Source organism: Sus scrofa, chromosome 6, assembly GCF_000003025.6.
Source record: "Sus scrofa isolate TJ Tabasco breed Duroc chromosome 6, Sscrofa11.1, whole genome shotgun sequence".
Taxonomy (NCBI): domain Eukaryota; kingdom Metazoa; phylum Chordata; class Mammalia; order Artiodactyla; family Suidae; genus Sus; species Sus scrofa.
The window spans coordinates 98,867,507-98,893,385 of record NC_010448.4 but is presented as its reverse complement, the minus strand read 5'-3'; the positions used below and the strand labels follow the sequence as shown (position 1 = coordinate 98,893,385).

Genomic DNA, 25,879 nt, shown 5'->3' with positions numbered 1-25,879 from the left:
GCAGCTGCTCTTCCTGTGTGAAAGCTTGGGCCCCGGTCGACCCACCACCAAGTCAGAGTTTCCAGCCCGGGGGACTTTTCTAGTTGTCTACTCATCTGCACAACAGAGATGACACCAAACTGGGGACACCCGAACCCCTCCCAGCCCCAGTGACCCGCTCTCTGTGATGATTCATCTGTGGGTCACACACCGCCCCACAGGGGACTGCCCTCCGGAAGAGACTGTCCCAGGACCATCTCACAGGATTTAACAGTTTTCACATCTTTCCTATACTGCACTCACAATTTTATCAATGTTTAGTACTGTCTATCCTATTTTTTTTTTTGTCTTTTTTTTAAGGGCCACACCCTTGGCATGTGGAAATTCCCAGGCTAGGGGTCAAATCAGAGCTACAGCTGCTGGCCTACTCCACAGTCACAGCAATGTAGGATCCTTAACCCACTGAGTGAGGCCAGGGATCGAACCTATGTCCTCATGGATATAGTCGGGTTCTTTACCACTGAGCCACGATGGGAACTCACTATTCTTTTTCTTTGAATCAACTCAGCTCTTCACTTTACATTTAAGTTACTTCTGTACTGTCCTAAACAATATCATTTTCAAGATTAGTCATCTGAGGTGCTAGTTATATATTTTCAAGTGCACATTAACTAAACAGATAATTATGAGACCTGGAGTCCATCATTGTCAGTGTGATACAACTGGTTGTTCCAGGAAGTTCTGGCCCAAGAAGATAAGGCTGTAGACCAATAAATAACTTCACTATTTGCTTCAGAAAATTCCTGCAAATGACTTTATTCAGGTGACCAATCTGTTTACCTGAACAAACCATCCTTAGATACCAGTTCACTCCCTCAGACCCTCACCTCACTGTGTCCTCCAGTCCTGAGCCATCATGTCACAAACTGTGCCCAACCCAGTCCAACCTCTGCTTCGAAAGACCCACCTTCAATAGCGTGAGCCCAGACCTCAAAACCCTATAGATATTCTTCCTTGAACTTTTCCTTCTGAGACACAGCTCAACCCATCAAAGTGGTGGTGTCCATTTTTGCAATAAGTCTAGAAACAGCTTTGCTTGCTCAGTGGCTTCTTCTAATGATCTTCCGGGAGCTGAAGGTCAGCAACTAGGAACGTTTACCATGTTCCACTGCACAGCCTGAGCAACAGGAGTGACACTCACTGTGTGTGTCAGGACATCGAGGGAACAGTGGTCCCTCCAGCACTCCTTCTCCCTGCTTCCCGCCTCCTCCCTCAGGGCCTCACCACCAAGGCCTCTGGGCACATCACCTCCCCCACCTTCCATGGCTTCCAAGCCCCTGAGAGCAAGACTCAAACTAAGGGGAAGGCAGTTACGGGGTGAGCATATCATGCTGTAGTGAGAGTGGTAGAGCAATAGGCAGCCTCCATGGTTTTGTTGCCAAAATCTCGGCTGCCTCTCTGCACAGATGCCAAATAGAAACTCGGAGACAGAGCTGGAGGAAACAGAAAAAGTCCCTTTAATTGCAGGCAAAGAGGGGAGCACAGCAGGCTAGTGCCTCAAGGACTTTTCCCCCTCTGGGGGGTAGTAAGAAGTCTTAACAATGTTCAAAGAGCAGGGAGTGATCAGCTCAGGGACATTTTCCTGATTGGTGTGTGACAGGGTGATTAGGAGTCAGCATCATCAACCTTTCGGTTCCAACTGGCCTGGGGTCTACAGGTTCTTGTGGGCAGTATACCATTGACTTCTTCCACCTGGTAGGGGGCTTCAGCACCTGCAAAACAGCTTCAAGGACACAGGCACAGAATATTATCTACAGTCCTTGAGGAAGAACTAAAAGTCCTTGACTTTGTTGAATGGCTAAACTATTATTATTTTGTCTTTCTAGTTTTCCTTGTTCTCTGTATTTTCTCACTTCTCTGATTAAATTGATTCTTTGACCAAGAGTTTTCTATAGACAAAAAAGCAGGCGGAAGACATGAGTGGGGATCCACTCTGGGAAGGCCTCGAAGGGTCTTGCTTAGTTATAGTTTGAAAAGATTGTTGATGTAAAAAAAAAATTGAATTCCCCGGTGGCACAGTGAGTTGGGACCCAGCATTGTCACTGCAGCAGCTCAAGTCATTGCTGTGGCACAGGGTCAGTCCCTGGCCCAGGAACTTCTACATGCCATAGGTGCAGCAAAAACAAACAAAAAAAACCCCACCAAACAATGGATTGTTCATGAAGTCATTACATTGGCCACTCTATGTAGCCAAATTTGAAGGAAATGTGGAAATTCATGACTCTGATACAGAGCAGTACACACCCAGGTAGTTGTTTATATGGTGGGATTTGAGAGTACCAAAAGGGCTCTCTGCCCCAAATTTCTTGCTTTTCTCCCATTTTCCCACAAGGCACAGGTTTTATAAGGTATACAATTTTAACTTTAAGTTAAGGAAAACATTAATTTCTTAACTTTTTAAGGACTGCCTTTATGGTCCTTTGAAGACATAAAATCGGGGGCAATACCATGATACCAACCATTTGTCTTTATTGGTCATCGTCATAGTTTCAGATGTTATAACAAAAGTACTACTGGGGGTTGTGTAAGACTGGGAGCTTAAACAGCAACATTTATTCTCACAGATCTGGAGGCTAAGAGTTCAAGAACAAGGTGCTGGCAGAACCGGTGTCTGGAGAAATTCCTCTTGCCAGTCTTCTCATTGTGTCCCCACATGGTGGGGGGGTGTCTGTGTCTGTTCTTATAAGGGCACTACTCCCATTCATGGGGGCTCCACCCTCATGATGTTATCACCTCCCAAAGGCCCTGCCTCCTAATACCATCACACCAGGGATTAGGCTTCAATTCGTGAATCTTGTCAGGATTCATGGACACAGGTTGGAAAAAGAATTTTCCAGACTCATAGAAAGAGGTGAAAAGAGGAGTTCCCGTCATGGCACAGCAGTTAATGACTCCGACTAGGAACCATGAGGTTGTGGGTTTGATCCCTGGCCTCGCTCAGTGGGTTAAGGATCCAGCGTTGCCGTGAGCTGTGGTGTAGGTCACAGACGTGGCTCCGATCTGGTGTTGCTATGGCTCTGGCGTAGGCTGGCAGCAACAGCTCCAATTCAAGCCCTAGCCTGGGAATCTCCATATGCCCTGGGTGCAGTCCTAAAAAGACAAAAGACAAAAAAAAAAAAAAAAAAAAGAATTTATTGCGATAGGAGATGCTGCTAGCATAGCAAGACGACTTCCTGATGATCAGGGAGAACCAACCCCAGGCACATGGTTGTGCCAATTTTTATAGTCCAGGGAGAAGAGAGGTCTCAGATATACCTGCTGACCTGCTGATTGGTTGGGGAAAGAGGGGTCTTACAATATACTTGGTTGGGGTGTATAAGGAGTGTATATGGGGATAGGGGTGAGGTGAGGAGTGGGCCACATAACTTTCCTAGTAGGGAGTAGGAAGGAGTAGGACAGGTTGCTCAAGGTGGAGAAGGGGACATTACAATGAAACAGGTGGGGACATAAAGGTCTGGTAATTCTTGTCTTGGCCAGAGGCTTGGAGTTCTATCTCCTTGGAGAGACCCTGAAGTCCCACAAATTTGGATGGTGTGGTGGGGTCGGGGGGCCACAAACATTCAGTCCATAGCAACCATTTGCTGTGGCTGGGAACTGTGTCAACATGTCTACCTGTATTGCATGTTTTGATTTTTTTTTTTTTTTGGTCTTAGTTTTTTTTCAGGGCCGCACCCTCGGCGTACGGAAGTTCCCAGGCTAGGGGTGGAATAGGAGCTGTAGCTGCCAGCCTGCACCACAGCCACAGCCATAGCAACGCAGGATCCTTAACCCACCAAGCAGGGCCAGGGATCAAGCCATGTACTACTCGAATTCCTTACTGCTGAGCCAGGACAGGAACTTCCCATGTTTTGATTCTTAAAGCCCCCTGGGAATGGGAGGTACTACTATCCACAGTTGAGAGATGAGGAAACTAAGGCCTCACAAGGTTTGCTTACTTGCTAAGGTGGCCTGCTGGAGTAGCCTTACCAGTTTCCACGTTCCCAACATCCAGTGAATGGATTCACAACATGAAAACATCTGGCGCTGGCGTGACCCCCTTCTTTTAGCGTTCTCCTGGGTTTCTTACTTCCTCATCAGGACACCCCCTGAGAGGGCAAGCCAGGTGCTGTTTTTAGGGACAGACTGTCAGTTCCGGGTTCCCTTGGGGAAGGGAGGAGGAGGGGCTGAGGAGGGAGCCTGCTGAAGGGAAGCGGCATAAAGTGAAGCTGGACTCAGGGGTTCAGAGTGAGGCCTGGGGGGGCCCAGAGGCCGCAGGCAGGCAGGTGAAATAGGAGGATGGGGTCCGAGGCTCAGACTCCCAGTTATAAGACAAATGAGTGATGGGGATGGAATGTGCTGTGTGGTGACCTCAGCGCACACTGTGCTGCACATTTGAAAGTTACTGAGAGAGCAGATCTCAAAAGTTCTCATCATAAGAGAAAACTGCATAACTGAGAGTTCCCATCATGGCTCAGCAGAAACAAATCTGACTAGCATCCATGAGGACCCAGATTCGATCCCTGGCCTTGCTCAGTGGGTCAAGGATCCAGCGTTGCCATGAGCTGTGGGGTAGGTTAAAGATGCGGCTCAGATCCCTAGTTGCTGTGGCTGTGGTGTAGGCCGGTGGCTATAGTCCCAATTCGACCCCTAGCCTGGGAACCTCCATATGCTGTAGGAGTGCCCCCCCCCAAAAAAAAACTGCATAACTATGTGAGGCTACGGATGATAACTAGACTCACTGTCCAAACTGAATGAATCTTCATCTGTCACTTCCTAGTACTACGAAGTGATAATGATCCTGGCCACCATTACACCTGGATCTGCTTATTTACTTAGGGCAGTCTATCATAATAAAATTCTGCCAACAGTTATTATAGGGAAATATGAAAAATTCCTAGCACTGTAGCCAATAGGGCAAGTAAAAGACTATAAAGTGACATACGCAACATTTTAAAGTACTTATTTATTACCATTTTTCCTGCATATATCTCTGTAACCCGTGTACCATTTTTTAGAGGTTTCAGCTGGTTTGTTTATGTTTTTTTCTTTTTTGGCCACTCTGAGACATATGGAGTTCCCAGGCCAGGGATCAGATCCGAGCCACGACCCACACCACAGTTGTGGCAATGCAGGGTCCTTTAACCCACTGTGCTAGGCTGGGGATTGATACTTCATCGTGGTGCTGCAGAGACCTCACCAATCCTGTTGCACTGGGAACTTCTGATTTATTTATTTTTTAAATCACTGCAATAAATGCTTTGGCATAAAAAATTTGAAATTCAGGATTATAAACTAACTCCACTGATATGCTATGTAAGATGAAGCACTCTTAAAAAAAAATTACTAAAGCATTTATAGGAATTCCCTGGTGGCACAGGGGGCTGAGGATCCAGCATTGTTACTGATGGTGGCACGGGTTTGATCCCTGGCCTGGGAAGTTTTATACTAAGGGTGCAGCCAAAAATAAAAAAAATGTAATTAAATACAAAATTACTGCTCATTAAAAATGCAAAAAAAAAATGGCATAATGGGTTAAGAATCCGACTGCAGTAGCTGGGGTCTTTGCAGAGGTATGGGTTCAATCCCTGGCCCAGGAATTTCCATGTGCCATGGGTGTGGCCATTAAAAAAAATTACTGCTCTTAAAAATGCAAAAGGAATTCTTTGATTCCAAATTAGGGGTCAGGAAATTTTCTGTAAAGGGCCAGATAGTAAATATTTCTGGCTTGGAGTTCCCGTCGTGGTGCAGCAGAAACGAATCCAACTAGGAACCATGAGGTTGCGGTTTAGATCCCTGGCCTCGTTCAGGGAGCTAAGGATCCGGCGTTGCCGTGAGCTGTGATGTGGGTCGCAGACATGGCTCAGATCTGATTTGCGATGTCTGTGGCATAGGCTGGCAGCTGTACTTCCATTTGACCCCTAGCCTAGGAACCTCCATATGCCTCCGGTGTGGCCCGAAAAAGCAAAAAGAAAAGTTAGGCTTTGCAGGCCAAGAGGAGATAGGGTTTCACAATATTTACAAATATACAGCATGATGTTGCCCACCTGAAACTAATGTTATATGTCAATTATAGCTCAATTTAACTCTTGCAGCTGGGTCGAAACTTCTCCCTGGGCCTGCTCTGCTCACACAGCACCCTGGTTCTGTTCTGGGTGGTCACTCCCCCAGGATGGAATCCCACGTTGAGAAGAAAACCCACAAGAGACCCACGTTCTCTGTAAAATAAAGCAAGCACTAAGAAACAAAGAAACAAACCAGAAAAACACTTCCAATGTAATTATAATAAGTTAAACATAGTCATAAACAGAGTCAGAGAGTGCAGAGTTCAGCTCTCATTGCACTGCCCTGAAGAAAAAACAATCCTTACTGGGATTCAGGCTCCACTGTAGGTTTTAAATTCTTGTAGGGATATTGCAATTCTAAGAAAAATCTAGGGTGATAAGGAAGACAAAAACTATTTGAAATGGTGTCAGTGGAACTTGCTGTTTCTGTCTTTTTTTTTTTTTTTTTCTTTTTACAGCTGCACCTGTGGCATATGGAAGTTCCTGGGCCAGGGGTGAATTGGAGCCATGGCTGGGGCCTGCGCCACAGCCAGGACAACACTGGAACCATCGACCTACACCGCAGTTGGGGCAATGCCAGAGCAGGGCCAGGGATCAAACCCACATCCTCACAGAGACAATATCAGGTCCTTAACAAGCTGAGCCACAACAGGAACTCCAGAACTTGCTGTTTCTTTTTTCCCCTGGTCTTTCAATTTTAGCATTTCCATTTTTAATTATTTTTTATTTTTATTATAGTTTATTTACAATGTTCTGTCAATTTCTGCTGTACAGCAAAGCGACCCAGTCATACATATACATATACATTCTTTTTCTCACATTATCCTACATCATGTTCCATCACAAATGATTGGCTATAGTTCCCTGTGCTACACAGGAGGATATCATTGCTTATCCACTCCAGATGTAACAGTTTGCATCTACTAACCCCAAACCCCCAGTCCATCCCACTCCCTCCCCCTCCCTCTTGGCAACCACAAGTTCGTTCTCCAAGTCCATGAGTTTCTTTTCTGTGGAAAGGTTCATTTGTGCCATATATTAGATTCCAGGTATAAGTGATATCATATATGATATCATAAGTGACATCATATCATATGGTATTTGTCTTTTTCTTTCTGACTTACTTCACTTACAATGAGAGTTTCTAGTTCTATCCATGTTGCTGCAAATGGCATTTCTTCTCTTTTAAGCTTTTTTTTTTACTCACTTACAATAATTTTTTTTTTTTTTTTTTGTTTTATCCATGTTTCTTTGCAATATGTTTTTGCATTTTTCTTTCTTCTTTTAGTGTTCCATTGTGTATATACACCACATCTTCTTAATGCAATCATCTGTCAAAATGGACATTTGGGTTATTTCCATGTCTTGGCTATTGTGAATAGTGCTGCAATGAACATATGGTTGCATGTGTCTTTTTCAAGGAAAGTTTTGTCTGGATATATGCCCAGGAGTGGGATTGCTGGGTCATTTGGTAGTTCTATATGTAGTTTTTTGAGGTACCTCCATACTGTTTTCCATAGTGCTTTAACCAATTTACATTCCCACCAATAGTGAAGGTGGGTGCCTTTTTCTCCACACCCCCTCCAGCATTTGTTATTTGTGGATTATTAATGATGGGCGTTCTGACTGTTGTGAGGGGGTACCTCATTGTAGTTTTGATACAACTAACTAATCTCTAATATTTAGTTACGTTGAGCATTTTTTCATGTGCCTGTTGGCCATCCATAGGTTTTCTTTGGAGAAATGTCTTCATGTCTTCTGTCTGTTTTTCAACAGGGTTGTTTTTTTGCTGTTAAGTTGTATGCTTGTTTTTATATTTTGGAGATTAAGCCCTTGTCAGTTGCTTCGTTTGAAACTATTTTCTCCCATTCCATAGGCTGTCTTTTTGGGGTTTTTTATGGTTTCCTTTGCTGTGCAAAAATTTGTCAGTTTGATTAGGTCCTGTTAGTTTATTTTGTTTTTATTTCTGTTACTTTGGAAGACTAACCTAAAAAAAATTTGTAAGGTTGATGTCAGAGAATGTTTTGCCTATGTTCTCTTCCAGGAGTTTGATGGTGTCCTGTCTTGTACTTAAGTCTTTAAGCCATTTTGAATTTATTTTTGTACATGGTGTGAGGGTGTGTTCCAATTTCATTGGTTTACATGCAGCTGTCCAGTTTTCCCAGCAGCACTTGCTGAAGAGATTTTTTTCCCCCATTTTATATTCTTGCCTCCTTTGTCAAAGATTAATTGACTGTAGGCGTCTGGGTTCAGAACTTGCTATTTCTGTTGGCTACTTGGGTTGTACACCTGCATGTGGTGGGCACACCATCTTATTCACATGTTTCTCATGATAGCTCCCCGCAGTAAGAACTAACAGCTTCCGTTCAGATTAAGACGCTGAGGCCAGAGGGGCTGACATGCAGTGAGCAATGTCTGCACTGGAATTCAGTACCAGTCGACCTGCTCCGAAGGCTGTGCCACCTCATGGGGGTGGGGGCCTTCCAGATCAGTCCCCCTTTATCCTCACATCAAAGAGAAGGAATACACTGGGCAGTTCCACCCCTGTGCCAGCTCATTTACTGCCTCAGGGCGTCTAAACCACCTTTTTCAGAAACAGAGAAGTATGTTTACATATAGGGAACCCAATTCATTTGAAATACAACAAAGATTTTAGCTTTCATTTGATTTTTTTTAGAACACCAGAGCAGAGGCTTTTGAACTTTTTTGAACTTGTGCCACAGAATGAAAAGTGCTTTTCCTCATTCCCCAGTACACACAACACACGCGCATGTAACAGAAGTTTCACATAGCAACCAACACTCACTGCACGTGTGAGAAGCAAGACGATGTTTAGATTCTGATCTAGTCTGTCTTTTCTTTCTTCTTTTTGTTCATAGTCTTCCTGAATAATCTTTTGTTTGCTTGTTTGTTTGTCTTTTTAGGGCCACACCCTTGACACATGGAAGTTCCCAGGCCAGGGGTTGAATTGGAGCTGCAGCTGCCAGCCTACACCACAGCCACAGCAACGCCAGATCCAAGGCATATCTGCAGCCTATGCCACAGCTTATGGCAACACTGGGTCCTTTGACCCAATGAATGAGGCCAGGGAGCAAACCCACATCCTCATGGATACTAGTTGGGTTCATTTCCACTGAGCCACAGTGGAAACACCAAGCCTTTTGTGTGTGTGTGTGTGTGTGTGTTAAAAACACTTGACATGAGATCTACCCGCTTACAATTTCAAGTGTATGTTGTTCATTACAAACACACTGCTGTTCAGCAGATCTCAGAACTTGTTCATCTCATGTAATTGAAACCTGACCTTTTGAACATCTCCCCATTTCTCGCCCGCCCCACCCTCCCCTCAGCATCCACCACTCTCCACTCCAGCTTCTGTGTGTTGGACTATTCTGAATTTCTCCTGTAAGTGGAATCCTGTGATGAAAAACAGTATGGAGACTCCTCAAAAAAATGAAAAATGGATATTTTTATGTTTAAATGCTGGACCCAACCCCCGCATTGATGTTAGGATCCACTTGCATGTTGCTACCACATTTGAAATACACTGCAAAGGGACCTGAATTTGTTTTTTGCTTTAAAACATACGGTCAGGTTGCCTCAGCTGGTATCAAAGACTTGTGAAGTAGGTAGGAAGAGCTGGGGGAGGAGGACAAAAAAGGATATTTTAAAAATTATTAATGGCAACTTGTCGGAAATATTAACATCCTTATGCATTTTTAATTCTTGAAAAGAGGAAGAGATGCAGCTTATAAATGGGGTTTATTTTTTACTACGCGCTGATCAAAGATTATGAAATACCCGATTTGTATCACTAAACAGACATTTTAAGGCCCAAACTGAAACTAAAACTCAAAGGGGATTTCATCTTCTGTGTCCCAAACAATGTTCATCAGCTCCTTAGTCAACGGCTAATAAGCTTCTCAGAAGCAAGTGCACCACGGCATGGCTATCATTGTCCACTAGGTGGCGATATAGAACAGGAGTAGCCCTTTCCTTATTACTGACACGTAGCCTGCAAAGGAATTTAGAAACCCAGGCTTGTCCAGTAACTCACATGAATTCAGCCTAAAAGTTTACTCAGTGCTCCAGGCATGTTTCTGCCTTTTCTTGGAACATCCCTGGATTTCAGCGTCATTCTTGCTGACAGCCTAGCATTTAAAATTAGTAATGTTTTGGCTATTCCTTGTGGCAGTAAGATACATCATAATGTCTGTACTTAAATCTGCAAATTTCACATATGCCATTAAGTTTTGTTTCTTGCCCCTTCCATGTAACATTTAAGAAATACTGTGGCTCCTTCTGTCCTTTCCCACTGCTATTTCTATCTCTCCTTTCTTTTCTTTTTGCTTTTTCCCTTTTAGGGCTGAACTCATGGCATATATATATATATATCTCCTGACCTCCTGGGCTAAGGGTCAAATCAGAGCTGCAGCTGCCGGCCTATGCCACAGCCATAGCAACACCAGACCCAAGCTGCCTCCCCAACCTACACTGCAGCTTTCAGCAACACTGGATCCTTAACCCACTGAGCAAGGCCAGGGATTAAACCCACGTCCTCATGGGTACTAGTCGGGTTCTTAACCTGCTGAGCCACAATGGAGCTCCAAAAATTTCTATATATCTTAGTTGTTCTACATGATGTAAAGCTCTTAAAATTCGTAATGGATATTCTAGTTCTTATGGTTCAGCTGAAAAGAATCATCTCAAATGCATATCAGCAAGCCATTTTCCATAAAAGAACTAATAGCTGTTAAGTTAGAAATGTATCATAAATGAAAATGTATTTTTTTGCAGTGTGGAAACAGTCTTTTGAAATAATGGCATGTATGAGAGATTTAAAAATTCTCATAAAGTGATGCCTGTTATAAGAAATATTTATGAATTCCTGTTGTGGCTCAGCAGGTTACAACCTGACTAGTATCCATGAGGATAAGGGTAAAATCCCTGGCCTTGCTCAGTGGGTTAAGGATCCGGCATTGCTGTAAGCTGTGGCATAGGTCGCGGAGGGAGCTCAGATTCCATTGCTGTGGCTGAGGTGTAGGCCAGCCGCTGCAGCTTCAATTTAACTCTTAACCTGGGAACTTCCATATAGAGCAGGTGCGGTCTTAAAAAGAGAAAAAGACATGTTTATAATTACTTGGAAATCTTGCTTATTTTTACAACATTTTTGACATTCATAAAGAGAAGATATCGATGAATGATTTTTTCTTGCCATTTACTATATTTGCACATCTTTTGAATTTTTATGAATATATATTACTTTTACAAACAGGAAAGTGAGGATGTTTTTGTTATAAAAGTAGTATGTAACTCTGAAGAAAAACTTAGATTTTAGTATGGCATAACCTGGAGAATTATTACTTGTAGGTCTGTTGAATGCTCACACAATTTAAGTTCTGTGTAAGTTAATCTTAACCGTGAATAGCTGATTTAGGAAATAATATTTCTGAATTTAGGTCACTTCTTCTGTGTTCCTATCTATAATTAAATATCTTCCTTAAAGTGGAAGGAATATCAAGTTGCTCATTATCCTGATGGTAATACAATTAGTGAGACAACTCATATTAGCACATTTCATTGTTAAAAACAGCAAAATCAGGAATTCCTGTTGTGGCTCAGAAACAGCAAAATCAGGAGTTCCTGTTGTGGCTCAGTGGGTTAAGAACCTAACTAGTATCCATGAGGATGCGGGTTCCATCCCTGACCTCACTCAGTGGGTTAAGGAATCCCAGGCCACTGAACGCTGTGGTGTAGGTCACAGATGTGGCTCAAATCTGGCGTTGATTTGGCTGTGGTGTAGGCCAGCAGCTGCGACTGCAACTCAACCTCTAGCCTGGGAACTTCCATATGCCACAGATGTGGTCCTAAAAAGAAAAAAAAACAACAACAGCAAAATCATTATATTTAATATTTTACCATTCTTCACACCACACAGTGACCCACCCCTACGTGGTTGTCGTAGGTTTAAAGCATCAGAAGCACTTTCATTTACATTAGCTCATTTTGTGCCCTAATAGCTGTATAACATCGGTGAGGCCTGTGAAGGTTCTGAAATATAAAACCTCCACATGAGGTCCTCATCTGATGGGTTCCAGAGCCAGGGGAGGACCGACCATGATTCTGAGTTCATGCGCTCTGCCTTTCACTTCCGTGGGGTTGCAGACGGTGCCCCAATACTCCCTGTGTGCAGATGAGGAAGAGCAAGTCTTTCTAGCAGGGATCTGAAGTAGCAGATGCTCCGTCTTGCTCTTTCTTCACCTGCCTGTGGGGAATGGAGTGGGGGCAGGAAAGATTTAGGACAGGCTCACGTGCCTGGCATGCTTACACCCAACAGGGCGACAGCTGTGGGGTGGGCTACACATGTCCTATTGACCGAGGTGCCCCTGTTGACTTGCAGCTTTGTCCATCAGCTTTCAACCTGCATCTCCCTGAGGCATAGTCATCTGTTCACCCAGCAGATAAGCATGAAAACGGATCCCCTCCTGTGTGGGGGGACTTGTGTCAGGGGCTGTGTCCCCCATACACAGGGTTGAACAAGCAGATTGGCTGCCTGCCCACACAGACTTTGAAGTCTAGCAGGAGAGGCCGACCAACATCTCGTCAAGTAAAGGCTTTACGAGATGATAATGGTGAGCTATAGTTCAGATAGGGGGAGTGTGTGCAGGAAGTTTCTCTCAAAAAGCCTTCTCTCTCTCTCTTTTTTTTTTTTTTTTTTTTTTCGGTCTTTTTTAGGGCCACAGTTGTGGCATATGGAGGTTCCCAGGCTAGGGGTCAAATCGGAGCTGTGGCCACCGGCCTACTCCACAGCCACTGCAACGCGGGATCTGAGCCGCGTCTACCACCCACACCACAGCTCATGGCAACGCTAGATCCTTAACCCACTGAGTGAGGCCAGGGATCAAACCCTCATCCTCACAGATACTAGTCAGGTTCGTTAATCACTGTGGCTGTTGTGTAAGCCTGAAGCTGTAGCTCTGATTCAACCTCTAGCCTGGGAACTTCCATATGCCACAGGTGCTGCCCTAAAAAGAAAAAAAAAAAAGTTATGTTTTGTCCCAACCACAGAGACAAGCCATAGATGAGTTTTAAGTAGAGAAGAAACATGATTTGTTTTTAAAAGATATGCTGGCAGCTTTGTGTTTAGAGTGGAGTGAATCTCAGGTGGAGGTAGGCTCAGAGGCACCTGGCAGTCCACAACAGGTGGTGGCCACTGTAGGGCAGTGGCAGGGAGGTGAGGGAATGAGAAGCCCCTGGCAGGGGCTGAACAGCAGGTGGGGGGTGTTCCACCAGTTCAGACACAGATTTCCCAGGGTGGGACACCAGGCGACATCCCAGCGGAGATGTTAAAGAGTCATCTGGACATGAGTCCATTGTTGAAAAGGGGATTAGGCTGGAGCTGTCACTTTGGGAGACGTCATCCTAGAGACGGTACTAAAATCCAGGAAAAAGGGATGAGACCACATTGGGAGAAATAGTGCATGGAAAAGACTAGAAGGCCCAGAACCCAACCCAAAGAAACCTCTACATGAAAAAGTAGGCAAAGAAGAAGGAATCAATAACAGAGTTTGAAAATAGCCCTAGAGAGTTAGGAGAAAATCCAGATGAGTGTGGGGTCTCCCAAGCCAGAGAAGATGCTGATATAGGATTCAGATGCTGCCAAGATGAGGAGGGTGCCCTGTGTCCTGGGAAAGCACATGACACAAGTTCAAAGGGGAGAGCCCTGCATATTAGAAATACAGTTTCAACTGGAAGCAGTGTTGTCCTTCTTTACTTTCAAGGGGGGCCTTTTACTTACATGACTATAAAACTGGCCGGACTGGAATGTTTTGTTTCAGAACATTCAGATTTCAGGGCCTTCTATAGCTGCCAGATTGATACCAACTGTTAAGACCACTTTTTTTTTTTTTTGGCCACGCCCACAGCATGCAGAGATTCACAGGCCAGGTATCAAACTACACCACAACAATGACCCAAGCCACAGCAGTGACGATGCCACATCCTTAATCCACTGCTCCACCAGGGAACTCCAGTACCACTTTTTTCCCTAACATTCAGTTATGAAAAATGTCAACCATACAGAAACATTGAAGGAATTATACAATGAACACTCATGTTTAACCTGGATCTCACAATTAACATTTTGCTATACCACATGTCTATCCATTTAACTATCCCCCTATCTATCCATAATTAATCTTAAAAATGCTACATTTCAAACTAAGCTTCAGACAAACAGAAGTCCGGAACCAAATGGCTTCACAGGTGAATTCTACCAAACATTTAGGGAAGAGTTCTACCCTTCTCAGAGTTCCTGCTATGGCTCAGAGGGTTAAGACCCAACATAGTGTCCAGGAGGATGTAGGTTTGATCCTTGGCCTCACTCAGTGGATTAAGGATCCAACATTGCCACAGGCTATGGCGTAAGCCACAGATGTGGCTTGGATCTGGTGTTACTATGGCTGTGGTGTAGGCTGGCAGCTGCAATTCTGATTTGGCCTCTACCCCAGGAACTTCCATATGCCACAAATGTAGCTGTAAAAAGGAAAAGAAAAAAAACAAAAACCTATCCTTCTCAAAATATTGCAAAAAATTGCAGAGGAAGAAACAATTCAGAACTTATTCTATGAGAGAGAGAGAGAGAGAGAGAGAAAAGCCAGCATCACTCTAATACCAAAAACAGATGAAGATATCACAAAAAAAAAAAAAAATTACAGCCTGGTATTGCTGATGAACATGATGCAAAAATCCTGAACAAAATATTAACAAGCCAAATCCAGTAATACATTAAAAGGATTATACAGTGTGATCAGGTGGGACTCATCCCAGGATGTGAGAATTTTTCAATATTTGCAAATCAATCAATGTAATATACCACATTAACAAACTGGAGAATAAAAACCTCATGATTATCTCAATAGATGCAGAAAAAGCTTTCAACAAAGCTCAACATCCATTTATTGTTGTTATTAAAAAAACAACTCTCTGGAATGTGGTCATAGAGTGAACATACATCAACATAATTAAGGCCATATACAATAAGCCCACAGCTTATATCATACTCTACAATGAAAAGCTGATAGCATTTCCTCTAAGATAGGAACAAGGCAAGCATGCCCACTCTCACCAGTCTTATTCAACATAGTATTGGAAGTCCTAGCCATGGCAATCAGACAAGAAAAATAAGTAAAAGAAATCCAGATTGGAAAAGAAGAAGTAAAACTGTCATGGTTAGTAGATGGCATGATACTATACATAGAAAATCCTAAAGATCCTACCAGAAACTCCTAGAGCTCATCAATGAATTTGGCAAAGTTTCAGGATAGAAAATTAATATACAGAAGTCTTTTTCATTTCTATACACAAACAACAAAGTATCAGAAAGAGAAATTAGGGAAACAATTTCATTTACCATCACATCAAAAAAAAAAAAAAAAACCCAAAATGCTTAAGAATAAACATACCTAAGAAGGTAAAAGGCCTGTACTCAGAAAACTATAAGGCACTGATGAAAGAAACTAAAGAGGACACAAACAGAAAGAAAGATATACTGTGTTCTTGGATTAGAAGAATTTATTGTGACCATACTACCCAAGGCAATATACAGATTCAGTGCAATCCCTGTCAAAATACCAATGACATTTTACACAGAACTGGAACAAATCATTCTGAAACTTCTGTGGAAACACAAGAGACCCCAAATAGCCAAAACAGTCTTGAGGAGGAAAAAAAGTTGGAGAAATCATGCTCCCTTACTTCAGACTATACTATAAACTTACAGTAATCAAAACGGTATGGTACTGGCATAAGAACAGACACATAAATCAAGCAAACAGAACAGAGAGCCCAGAAATAAGCCCATGCACTTATGGTCAGTTTATCTATGACAGAGGAGGCAAGAATATATAATGGAGAAAGACAGTCTCTTCAATAAGTGGTGCTGGGAAAACTGGACAGCTACGTGAAAGAATGAAATTGGAATATTCTCTGGCCCCATATACAAAAATAAACTCAAAATGGATTAAAGACCTAAATATGAGACTGAATACCATAAAACTCTTAGAGGAAAACAGGCCAAACACTCTCTGACATAAATCACAGCAATATTTTTTTGGCTCTGTCTCATAAAGCAAAGGAAACAAAAGCACAAATAAACAAATGGGACCTAATTAAACTTGGCTTTTGCACAGCAAAGGAAGCCATTGGCAAAACAAAAAGATAACCAACCAGAATTCCTGTCATGGCTCAGTGGGTTAAGAACCCAATCAGTATCCATGAGGATGGGGGTTCAGTCCCTGACCTTGCTCAGTAGATTAAGGATCCCAGGTTGTCATGAGCGGTGGTGTAGGTCGCAGATGTGGATCTGGTATGGTGTTGCTATGGCTGTGGCATAGGTTGGCAGCTGCAGCTCCGATGTGACCCCTAGCCTGGGAACTTCCATATGCTGCAGGTGTGGCCCTAAGAAGAAAAAACAAAAAGAAATAAGATAACCTAGTGAATATCCAAAATATATAAACAGCTCATACAACTCAACATCAAAAAAAACAACCCAATTTTAAAATGGGCAGAAGACCTGAATAGATATTTTCCAAAAAGGACATGCAGATGGCCAACAGGCACATGAAAAGATGCTCAACATCGCTAATCATGAGGGAAATGCAAATCCAAACCACAGTGAGATGTCACCTCACACCTGTCAGAATGAATATCATCAAGAAGCACACAGGAATTCCCTGGTGGCCTAGCGGTTAGGGTTTTGGCTTTGTCACTGCTGTGGTTTAGGTGGGTTCCATGGCTGGGCTGGGAACTTCCACGTGCCCCAGATGTGGCCCCCCAAAAAATGATAAGAAAAATCAAGAAACAAAAGTTTTGGACATAAGAAGATTTTACAGCTAAGCACTCTAGTGTCTATATCACTGACCAGAATTCAATCTGTTTATGGTTCTGTTTCTTTTCCAGTAAAAATAAAAAAGAATGAAAAGCCCAAACTGAAGTAATGCCTTTTGACAAATGCATACCCTGTCTACCTGTCCTATTAAATTACGAACACTGCCTCACCCCAGAAATTTCATCGCTGCTGCTGTGTCTCTCAAAGGGGTGCAGGTGATGTAGGTGAGGAGCCTGGTCCTGGAAACAGAGCAAGTGTTAATCCCCTTCTGCCCAGGGACCCTGCCACCCCGTATAGATTCACCCACATTCTCACCAAGATAGAAATAGACACTGAACTCTTCCTAAAAGTGCTTTTGTAAACATTTCACAATACACCCTTTGTAGAGAAGGACAATGGTGTCCAGTGAACCAAGCCCAACCGGGGAAATCATAATTCCTCACCCGAAATCCTGCTCTGCTGGTGCTGAGCAAGCTGATGCCACAGTCCTCTAATCTGTAAAACAGGGCTGGTGACCATCTCTGTCTACAAGGGACAGTTACTTTGCTGTGTTAGTGGAGGAGCTAACAGAGCCCTGGGGAAAGGACACCACTGTCGGCTGGAGCCATTTAGACTAACCCACCCATATGCCCACAGTTGTCCCAGGAGGCCGGCCCTTGCCGCCTCCCTGCCAAGGGGAGCCCTGTGGGGCTGAGGTCCGCATCACGGACAGTCTGTGGGCAGGGCTGCGGCTGCCCAGACTCAGCATGGGAACCACTAATTACGTCTTGCTAGCTCAAAACCTATTGTTAACCCTGGGAGAGGCTGTGGGCTTCATGTCTCTGTTTAGCCCCTTGCTTTTGTTCTCTTTTGTCACCCTGGGTTTTAGGAAGATCCCACAGGAACTGGCTTGATGGGGTGCAGAGAGGGTTTCTCAATCCGCACCCTGCGAAGGATTAAAGGCGCCCAGAGACATAAACTGAAGTACCAGCAACTTTTAAATTTTAATTAAAATTTTCTTGAGCCTTCTTCCCAAGCTCTGTGAGAGGTGTGATGGTCTCCCCAGATTGACTTATTAATTCTTGAGATTTTATAGACTTGCTCTCACATCCAGTTGCAAAATCCTGCCGTTGTTGAACTCGCATCTCTCTTGTCGGCATCTTGTCTCTGCTTTGGAATTCAGCCTCTTTCTTCTCCCTCCCCCATGACGACTTTCCCAAGCAAAGCCTGTGAAAGCCCACCTCCCTCTTGAACCTCCTCTTTCCCTTCTTCTCTCTTGACTCCCAAACTCTGCCGGATGTTTAGATTCGGATTGGTTTAGCTATGACTTGACTGCCTTTCCACTCCCAAGTGGATAATCAAGGTATTTTTCTAAACAAAGGTGGTTGTTGAGAGGAAGTCTGATGCAAATTCTTTGAAATGTATATATACTTCTATATTCATATGTATACACATATGTTCATATACACAAATACACATGTATACACACATAATACATGCACACTTATACATACATCCTCCGTGAACGTTATACACAATACATTGAAATAAATAATTACATGACTGTGTATAATTACATACATAGCAGCCACTATCTGTACACACACACACATATATATCCTACAACATATGTCTACACAGATCTGATCTACCTTCACTAAGGAACTGGTGAACTCCAGCCTCTGCCTGCTCCTGTTGGAATCGTATCCTCATCTTTTTATTTCTGCATCTCACAGATCCTGCTCTTTGATTGAAACGGATCCCGACCAGTTTGCACTGTTCGGTTTAGAACACAGGAGACTGGAGCTCTCTGTTCAGTCCCTCATTTGTTCAACCACACATCCACTCAACAGGCGATAACACAGCCCCCATGACAGCCCTGGGGTGGGATCCTATAAACGAAAAGTGATGTAAAGGAGGGAGGGGCCCCTGTCCTCAGAGACTTGAAATCCTGCTGCATGTGTGGCCCTTCACACACAAAACCAAGCATCCTCACATGCAGTTCTCATCAGAGGAACAACAAATTGGAGCACAGAGCTGGAGTCTTATAGTGCACAGCAGCGCTGCTGTTTCAGCAGAACTAGCAGGAGGGAAAAAGCCACTGTGGTCAAAAGAAACTGCTGGCTTATGGATTTTTTTTTTTTAATTACAATTTGCATGCTCTTGTAACAGCATTAGTTCTGCTTAGATGGCAGAGTGGCTTGTCTTAGGCCTGTTTAAAAAAGAGGTCAGGTGAAATGACTGTCGTAACAGCACCAAGCTAGTTGAAAACCACTGTGTCTTTCAGATGAGATGAAAAAAAACATACTCTGGAAATTCTTTCCCCACTAAACATCCCTTGAAGTCGTCTCAGAGACACACACAGAGGTGACGTCTTCTTCTCTCCCGAGTAGAGTCCTCAAGGAAAACAGCTTCCCAGCTCTGGGTGGTGGACCAGCCAAGTGCTCCAGCCGCCTGGGTCACTCTGATGTCTGCTACACGGCTGTGTTTGCGGTGAGGGACTTAACCCTTGTGTGGCACTTCCCATCTCTCCCCTCTAGTTCTGCAATTTTAACTGAACTCTACACTGAATCATCTAATCATTTATAACAGTTTTAAACACTTTGACACAGAAATTAGTAATGGCTGGATATATATGCAGAAATCCATGCCATGTTTGTTGCAGGGCCTCTTCATAAAAGCTGAGTAACTTTAATCCTATGTGCTGACAAAGATGATCTATATATGCCCTTGATCATTTTTTTAATTCAAAAATCAAATGTATACTTAATATAACCATAGAGGAATTTACATATGAGTTTCATGACAAATAGCAAGTCTTAAGATACTGAAGGGTGATATTCGTGAATGCAGAGGAAGGATGTGATGGCCTGTTTCTTGACAGTAGTGGCATTTGGTAAATGACTCCAAAATAGAGTGGTGCAGGTATTCATTCACCTTCCATCAAGTTCATTAGAGCCTTTCTAGGAACCGGTTCTGCTTTTCCGGAAAACTTCTGTGACAAAATTAAAGTTATTTGCTAGAGGCAATATTGGTGGTCTTAATTTGAAAACATTTAGCAAGATGAACCTAGCACACTGAATATGACGCTATGAGACGCTGACTTGTGCCTCGGTTTCAAAAACTGGCAATTCTTAGCGTTATACTCCCCCAGACTGCAGAGAACTGGCTGTTTCTGGGAATTCCTAACTTCTCACATGATGCTTCTTTTTACTGTTTACTTAGTCACACTGCTCAATGAAATGAGGGAATTACGTTCTAACTTGAACATCCTTTGTGTTTATATATAGATACACACACTTTTATTTTTTATTTTTTTTTAGGCCCGTACCCGAGGCATATGGGAGGTCCCAGGCTAGGGGTCGAATTGGAGCTGCAGCTGCCAGCCACAGCCACAGCAACGCCAGATCCAAGCCGAGTCTGTGGACTTACATCACAGCTCACGGCAATGCTAGATCCTTAACCCAAAGAGTGAGGTCAGGGATTGAACCCGCATCCTCTTGGTATTAGTCAGGTTCATTAACCCCTGAGCCATGACAGGAACTCCAAAGCAGATATTTCAAATTCTATAAATTATATCCAGATCCAGTATTAATCCTTTTTTAAAATTTGTTATTTTTACATATTTTTTATTTTTATTTATTTATTTATTTTTTTGTCTTTTTGCTATTTCTTTGGGCCGCTCCCGTGGCATATGGAGGTTCCCAGGCTAGGGGTCGAATCAGAGCTGTAGCCACTGGCCTACGCCAGAGCCACAGCAACGCGGGATCCAAGCCGCGTCTGCAACCTACACCACAGCTCATGGCAACGCCGGATCGTTAACCCACTGAGCAAGGCCAGGGACCGAACCCGCAACCTCATGGTTCCTAGTCGGATTCGTTAACCACTGCACCACAACAGGAAACTCCATATATTTTTTTAAAGATTACCTTCCATTTACAGTTATTATAAACTATTGGCTGTGTTCCCTGTGTTGTATGTACAGTGAGTTGTATGTACAATGTGTTGTATGTACTTGAACCTGTCTTACAACTAATAGTTTGTGCATCCTGCTCCCCACCCCTACACGACCGCTCCCCCTCCCCCATTAGTTTGTTCTCTATATCTGTGAGACTGCTTCTTTTGTGTTATATTCTCTAGTTTTTTGTATTTTTTTAGATGCCACATATAAGTGATATCATATTTATCCTTCTCTGTCTGACTTATTTTACTAAGCCATCTAAGGATGGCCCTCCAAGTCCATCCATATTGGTGCAAATGGCAAAATTTCTTCTTTTTATGGCTGAATAGTATTCCACTGTGTGTGTGTGTGTGTGTGTGTGTGTGTGTGTGTGTGTGTGTACATACATCTTTATCCATTCATCTGTTGATGGAACTTAGGTTGTTTCCATGTCTTTGCAATTGTAAATAATGCTGCTATGAACATTGGGGTGCATGTATCTTTTCAAGTTAGTGTGGAGGTTTTTTGTTTGTTTGTTTGGATGTATACACAGGAGTGAAATTGCTGGGTCATATGGTACTTCTATTTTTAGTTTCTTGAGAAACTTCCATACCGTTTTCCACAGTGGCTGTAGCAATTTACATTCCTACCAATAGCGTAGGAGGGCTCCCTTTTCTCCACATCCTCGCCAAAACTTGTCATTTGTGTTCTTTTTGATGATGGCTGTTCTGACAGGTATGACATGATATCTCATTGTGGTTTTGATTTTCATTTCCCTGATAATTAGTGATGTTCTAGTATTAATTCTTTAAGTTGGCCTGAATGCTGGAATGTCCTCTCCTTTTGTGATGCTATGTCATAAACAAGAGAGGTAAACAGGGGCTCTCGATAAATGATGTTGAAAAAATCAGGAGTGGCTCTCCTGGGCATTAGGATTTCAGGTGACTTTTGATGTTTAAGAAACTAGTTGAATTCTAACAGTGAGCCTGAATTGTTCATGTAATCAGAAAGATATTTGTAAATAAATAAAATTAGATCCTTACCTAACACTCTTTGCACAGAGAAGTTCCAGAAAGAATAAAGACCAAAGTGTGTGAAGCCAAACTTTTATACTATTAGAAAAAAATGTGCAGATTATTTTCAAGAACTTGAGTTAAGCAGAATTTCTTAAGCCAGAAAGAGCATGAATCATAAAGAAAAAGATAGAACTTTTCTTGTAGTTTTTAAATGATGGCAAAATTAAAGTTTAGCTTAAAAAAACACGCCACAGGCTAGGAGAAGATATTTGTAACATGTATTACGAAGCATCTAAAAACATAAGGAAATAAAATGAATAAGCAGAAAAACAAAACCCCCAATTTTTAAAAATCGGCAAAACATATGAAGAGGAAAGAGAAAAGAAAAACGAAATTCACAAAATATCCTCCTTATTATACTTAGAGAAACACAAATTAGATACCACTTTATATCCCTCTGATTGTCTATGAAATGTCAAACCTGACTATATGTGATATTAAAAAGGATGTAGAAAATTGGAAGTTGCATATTCTACTAATAGGAGTGAAAATGAACACAACTGTTTTGATGTCAAATTATCAATATCCAGCAAAGCTGAAAATGTACATTCTCATGATGTAGAAAGTCCTATGTAAAAAGAGACAGCTACGAAGAGGTAGGAACAACCTAAAATCCATTAGAGGGAAATAAAAAATAAAATTTGTATTCCCAAAAACATTAAAATAGCAGTTTTAAAAAAAATGAACTTGGCCTCTCTGTGTTTACCTTATTAACATAGATCACAAAAACATATTGAGAAGAAAAAAAGAAACAGGTGGCAGAAAATTTAAACAGTATGATAAAAATTATGTAAACTTTAACGAATACTATATACTGAGGATAGATACACATCTGCATAATAAATAGAGCCATTTCCTGGAAGATACAATCCAGGGTTGTCTCTGGGGAGAAAAGCAGAAGAAAGCAATTTAGAAGAGGAAAGCAAAATGGACTTGAATTTTATCTGAATATTATATTATTTTTATTTATTTATTTTTATGGCCCAAACTGCAGCAAATAGAAGTTCCTGGGCTAGGGGCTGATTCAAAGCTGCAGCTGCCAGCCTTCACCACAGCTTATAGCAACACTGGATCCTTAACCCACTGAGCAAGACCAGGGATCAAACCCACATCCTCATGGATGCTATATTGGGTTCTTAACCCACTGAACCACAATGAGAACTCGATATTACTTTTATTAATAATGCCCCTGGTGTATGTTGCAAAACATAAAAGTAATGACTTCAGGCTCTCATTCCTACTTGTCTCAGAGCCTACGCGGCTAACCAGGATGCCCCGGCATGAACCTAGTAGCTAGTGGATTGGGGATTACATTGGAAGGCGTCTGGCTATCAGCACCTTTTGATGAAGATGTGCATCTGTCGGTGTACACAGTGAAACCTGTCTACTGAACGCTGCTATTTCTTCTTTGCAATGCAGGAACTAGAAAACTAAGGTGCAAATCAAATTCCACAGGAGGGTTTAGAGGCCAAAATGTGTTTTCTTTCATCCTGTAATGGCTTAGACTTCCAACGGTTAGGTGACTGTGACATGTCAGTTTTCTGTCGGAGGCATCTGCTCAGTCTGTTTCAGACCCTTCGGCGGTGGAGCTTGCTTTATTTAACCTTGTCCTTTGTGAACTTTGGGGTGCTCTTAGAATCATCATTAGTCTAAGCAAATTTCTGTCTACAGGTTAAAAAAAATTTTAATGGAAATAAATAAATAAATAAATCTGTGCCAAATCCTTCAGAGATGACTGTATTTGCATATGGAAACTTTAGGAGTTCTCTTGTGGTGCAGTGGGTTTAAGGAGTGAAGTATCAATGCGGTGACTTAAGCCACTGCTATGGCTTGGGTTTGATCCCTGGCCTGGGAACTTCTGCAAGCCAAGGTCATGGGCCAAAAAGAAAGTAAATAAACATTTGTGTTCCCACCGGGTTACTGGGGATCCTTCAGTCTTGGTTTAGGTGATATAGTTGCAGCCAGTTGCAGCAGTGGGAAAGGACCCTATTTTCAGCCTTTGTTATTCAAGAGTTGGGAGGGCTTAGGAGGTCAAGAGGCCAAAGCAAGAATATAAGCACCTCTCCAGGACCTCTCTGGACCTTGCTTGGGCAGAGGTAGGGAATGATGGGGTGACTAAAATCTTCTCCCAGCTTTGCTGAAGGAAACCAGGCTGTGCGTTGATTTATAGCTGTTAGCAACTGTTTTCTTTGTCAATATTCTAAAAATGTATTGAGAAGTTTGCATCATTAAAAAAAAAATCATCTCTCAACCCAAAGATAAGGGGAAGATGTACTTAAGTAAAGTAGAGCTTGTATTTTTCCTTTCTAGATTTCTAGGTCAGTTTAAGGGTACTTGATACAAGCATCATAAGTGTGTGATTAAATAGCTACATTTCTCAGAAGAGTCCTCTGTTATTTTGTAACCTCCCCTCCTTCCTAACTGCCTTAATACAAATTTAGCTTTATAAGTGTCTCTTGGAAATGGAACATTCCGCAAGTTCTATGTATTAATTACTACCTGGAAGGAGTTTCTGCCGTGTCAGACAGATTAGAGGCGTCTCTGGAGCACTGGCCCAGCACAGTCTGTTAAGGATCCACCATTGCCATAGCTGGAGCATAGGTTGCAACTGCAGCTCAGATCTGACCCCTGGCCAGGGAACTCCATATGCCTCAGGGAAGCCAAAAAAGAAACAGGGAAAAAAATGACTTCCTGGGGCACCCACAGACATGTCCTCTTAGAGCCCTTTGACAGGTCCCTGGACACAGGGCTGGGACCTTGCAGGCACGGACATCTCCTCTGCACCCTGGCCAGTCTATCTTTTGTTTTTTTGTTTTTCCTTTTTTGGGTTTTTTTTTTTGTTGTTGTTGTTGTTTTTTTTTTTTGTCTTTTTGCCATTTCTTGGGCTTCTCCCGCGGCATATGGAGGTTCCCAGGCCAGGGGTCTAATCAGAGCTGTAGCCACCGGCCTACGCCAGAGCCACAGCAACGCAGGATCTGAGCCGCGTCTGCAGCCTACACCACAGCTCACGGCAACACCGGATCCTTAACCCACTGAGCAAGGCCAGGGATCGAACCCGCAACCTCATGGTTCCTAGTCGGATTCATTAACCACTGCGCCACAACGGGAACTCCAGCCTATCTTAATCAGTTAGTACCAGAAGGTCATGATGGCACCATCATGAGTCTTGGCAGATTTAGTATTTCAGCACTGACATTTGGTTGAGCCCTTCTGAGGCCACGGCTCCTCCAGCCCCCCTCTCCCCACTGCTGGAGCAATCTCATCCTTGCCACCACCCTTGACCTCCGCCAGTCTCCAGGGCCAGTCAGACATGAGGCTGGAAGCACATGGACCCAGCTCCTCATCACCACGCATTCAGTTCTGAGTCTCTAGTGGGGCTCCACTAGCTGGCACCACGAAACCCTCCCAGCTCTGCTTCCCCACTGCCTCTCTCGGTCCCACCTGTCTGGTGAGCATGCACATGCCTGTTCTCAGACATACCGGCCAGCTCACCATCCCAGTGATGACTCACCCCACGGCTTCCTCCCTCCTCTGCCTGCGATGCCTCATTTCAGCAGAAGCTGGTGGCTGGTACTTCCCTGTACCAGCATGAGTAAGAAAGGATGAAGTGGGGTCCTGGACCATTCGTGTTTCTGAGAACACCCCACCTTCTTCTGTGTTCCAAGTGAGTTCTGCTTCCTGGGGCTGCAATGGCCTCTCGGGGCAGCCCCAGCTCACCCAGGCAGAGGAATAACACATCTACCTCTACTCCCACTCTGCATCCTATTAACACGCTATTTCATTTTTAGCATTTAACTCTTCATTTACATTTCACCGTGAGGGAGGAACCATTGTCTTCATTGTACTGATTAGAAAATGGAGCAGAAAGCCTGGACAGGTCGCCCTTCTGGGAGGCTGGGACCTGAACCCAAGCCAA

At 43.1% G+C, this 25,879-nt stretch overlaps 1 long non-coding RNA gene across 1 annotated transcript; it reads right to left on the bottom strand.

Annotated features, from left to right (window-relative positions):
• Nucleotides 1,497-25,671, bottom strand: LOC110261167. The gene is made up of 3 exons (XR_002345004.1): nt 25,475-25,671; nt 6,063-6,233; nt 1,497-1,762 (listed from the first exon to the last, which is right to left on the bottom strand). It is a non-coding gene; the product is annotated as an uncharacterized LOC110261167 (long non-coding RNA).